Raw genomic sequence first — 3,833 nt, 5'->3', positions numbered from 1 at the left:
GTGTGGATGCTGGGACTCCAACCCAGGTCCTCTGGAAGAGCAGACAGTGCTCTTAAGCACAGAGTCATCTCTCCAGCCACAATAATTTTGTTTTGAGACGAAGGTCTTATTCAGGGTCTCAGGCTGCTGCCTAGAGCTTATTATATACCTCTGACTGTCTTGAATTCATGGCAATACTACTGTTTCAGCTTCTAAAACACAGGGATCATAGGCATGGGTTGCCATGCCTGGATTCCCAAAGGACTTAAACAACTGCTGCCTGGCGGTGGTGGCACATGCTTTAATCCCAGCACTCTGGAGACAGAGGCAGGCAGATCTCTATGAGTTCAAGTCCAGCCTGGTCTACAAGAGCTAGTTCCAGGACAGGCTTCAAAGCTACAGAGAAACCCTGTCTTGAAAGACAAACAAAATGAAGCAAAAGACCAAACAAACCTGTTTTATTATTAAAAGTTGTTTAATCTTTTGTGAAAAAGAATGAGAAATTTATAATCCCCCCAAGACAAACATTTTGATTTTGTGCTTCAAAGAATACCGAGAAAGTGAAAAGACAACCTGAAGAACAGAAGAGAATATTTACAAACCATATATAAATGACTAACATTCACATATTTGACAAATTATATTATAATTAATATAATTTGACAACCTTTTCAGATAACGGGCAGAAAGACAGGCCACAATGGTACACACTACAGCACTTGAGTTGGGAAGACAGGAAATCATTCATTCTTGGCTACATAACAAGCATGAGCTCAGTCTGGGATACATGAGCTCTTGTCTTGGGGGGAAAGACATACAGAAAGGAAGACATTCAAAGCTGGTCTATAAAGTTAAACATAGCCGGGCATGGTGGCACACCTTTAATCCCAGCACTTGGAAGGCAAAGGCAGGCAGATCTCAGTGAGTTTGAGGCTAGCTTGGTCTACAGAGTGAGTTCCAGGATAGCCAGAGCTACTGTCTCAAAAATGAAACAAAACAAAAACAGAAATGAATTAATAAGAACAAAGGTTCAGACCCTTCCCAAATGATGCATGTGTCCACTGTGCACACAAAATATTCTCAGACATACTAATTAGTAGAAGTCACAACACCACTTAGTATGTACTGGAATAAATGGTTATAATTGTAGCTAAAAACATTAGACACTAGAACCTTTGGAGATTCAGAGAAATTGAAACCCTAATGTATGGCTAGTAGGACTGTAAAGTGATACAGTCATTGGAGGAATAAAATTGGCAATCACTTAAGAGTTCTCATATAACCTAGAAATCCCACTCCTAGATATCTATACCCCACAGAATTGAAAACAGTGCCAACACACAAATATTCACACAAATGTGCACAGTAGCATTATCAGAACTAAAAACAATCCTGAAATGATCTAAATGCTAATAAACTGGTAAATCAATAAACAAAATGTGTTGTGTACCCTCAGTGGAAAATAATTATGCCCTGAAGAGGAATGAAGTGTTGATGCATGCAACACATGAATAAACCTTGGAAACACTGTGCTTAGTCAAAGAAGCCAGACACACAGAAGGTGACATATTATATAATTTCTACTAAGAAATCTCTAGAATAGGCAAATATGTAGAGCTTAAAACTACTTCAGTATTGGCCAGGAGTATTAAGGAAAGAGAGTAAGGAATGAAGAATGAACCTAATAGGTACAGTATTCTTGGACTATTGAAAATGTTCCGGAACTAGATATCAGTGATGTGGATAACTGGCTAATGGTTACTTCTGAATATACTAAAGACCAATGCATTGCATACATTGTAATCTTTTGTAGTCCTAGTAATATAACCCATGATCATTCATATGTCTGTCAAGTATTATACTAATAAGCTATGCCCTCAAATTTGTATATTGTATATCATAAGGATAAATTATATAATATACATAGAATTCAATTAAGAAATCAATTATAGGGTCTGGGAAGATGGCTCAGTAATTAAGAGCACTTGCTGCTCTTGCAGACAACCTGGGTTCCCAGCACCCATACTAGATAGCTCACAACTACCTGTAAATCCAGTTCCCGGGAATCTGAGGCTTCTTCTGACTTTTGTGGGTTTCTGCACACATGTAGTGCACATATACTCAGGCACATAAACATAAAATTAATATTAAAAGAAGAAATCCATGATTATATTTCTTCTCTATTCTATTATAGAAACCAAACTGCTTCTAGAAATATCTTCAGAATCCAGGTGAGAAATATATAGAAAAAAATAACAATATCTGGGTGTGGTCATGCACACCTGTACATGGGAAACTGAGGCAGAAATCTTGACAGTTTCAGGCAAGCTTTCACTGTATATTGAGAGACCCTTACTCAATAAATAAAACAAAGCATAAATTACAACAGTCAGCAATGAAAAACCATATCTGAATTTACATTCTGCTTTTTCAAACATCTCACCGTGTTTTATGCTTCCTTAGTGTTCTCTGTGTTGGAGTAATAACTACCTCTAGATATCTGTAACATCTTCGAGGTGAAGGGTACAATTAAGGCATAGCTCAGCTGTTGCTGTGGCTGGGGGTGGAATGCAAAAAAAGAAATCGTCTTTATCTGCTCTTTTCAATTTGCTCCCCAAACCATCAGAGATGAAAAGGCAGCCAGGTATAAGCTCTGTCCAGAAGGTGTGAATCTCTGCCCCTGCCTCACAGAAGGATTAAGAAGTGAGAGATTTCAGGAGCTTTGGGGTCCTGTTAAATTTGTCATCTGTGAATTTTTCCCAGTTCCTTAGTGTAGTTAGAAATCTCATGGGTGTGAATCACAAACGTAGAAAGAGATCCCTGAAAAGTCTCAAGCTTCACTGAACACTGAGGATGGGCACATTAGGGTAAGAAAAAGGTCCTTTGAGCCTGGGGTTACTGCTCAGTGGTAGTGCCCTTGCCTAAATGCATGAAGTAGTTCATAAAACGGGAGAGCACATATGCTAAAATTGGAACGATACAGAGATTAGCGTGGTCCCTGCACTAAAACGACATGCAAAAGCATAAAGCGATCTTTATTTTTATGAGGGCAGTATGTGTGAAAATAGTAGGTATTGAATGAATTGAATGAATGTAAAGCTACATTTTTGCAAAGTTAACATTTATGTAATCTTGCATAATATGAATATATACTATAGGTGCTTGTTAATTACTTAGCTTATATTCAAATTAATGTATAAGTTAAAATGTGCATCTAGGATCTCAGCTCGGTTTGGTATATGTGCTAAAGTCCCAGCAACTTCAGAGGCTGAGCTGAGAGTATTATGAGTTCAAGGCTAGCTGACCAATGAGTAAGACTACATCTAAAAATAATAACAATAACAAATGAAGCTTAGAAGTTTATGCCAGAATACTCTTTTCAGAGATTACTTCTCAGTGTGGTTTTTCTAGGCATTCATTTCCTAAGTTAAGCATTTTGGGAATATCTGAATTATGATGATGATGATAATGATGGTTTTTTGAGGCAGAATTTCTCTGTGTAGCCTTGCCTGTTCTGGAGCTCCCTCTGTAGACAAGGCTGGAGTTGAATTTAGAGATCTGCCTATCTCTGCCTCCAGAGTGCTGAGATTAAAGGTGTGCACCACCATCACCCCGCTATTTGAATTTCTTATAAAGATTATACATTTATGATATATAAAATAACATTTGTTCTTTTAAGAAAGATTAATGAAAATTTCCAAGTAAACAACACACCGGGATCCCGGTGGTCAATTAATATCACCCCTTCTTCCTTTCTTCACTACTCCCTATTAGTTTAGATTGAATGGTCAAGGAAGAGAGTGAGAACAGTTGGGAATTCAGAGAATCAGACTGTAGGGATCGGCACAGCCCAG

General features: G+C 38.0%; 1 non-coding gene across 1 annotated transcript; it reads left to right on the top strand.

Moving 5' to 3' along the window:
* The first annotated feature begins 2,916 nt into the window (after window positions 1–2,916).
* On the top strand, window positions 2,917–3,022 carry LOC125394239 (U6 spliceosomal RNA). The gene has a single exon (XR_007230144.2). It is a non-coding gene; the product is annotated as a U6 spliceosomal RNA (small nuclear RNA).
* Window positions 3,023–3,833: the final 811 nt, after the last annotated feature.

Source organism: Myodes glareolus, chromosome 20 (assembly GCF_982192425.1).
Source record: "Myodes glareolus chromosome 20, mMyoGla1.1, whole genome shotgun sequence".
NCBI classification, from domain to species: Eukaryota; Metazoa; Chordata; class Mammalia; order Rodentia; family Cricetidae; genus Myodes; species Myodes glareolus.
The sequence above is the reverse complement of the archived record's forward strand: the minus strand, read 5'-3'. Positions and strand labels throughout refer to the sequence as shown.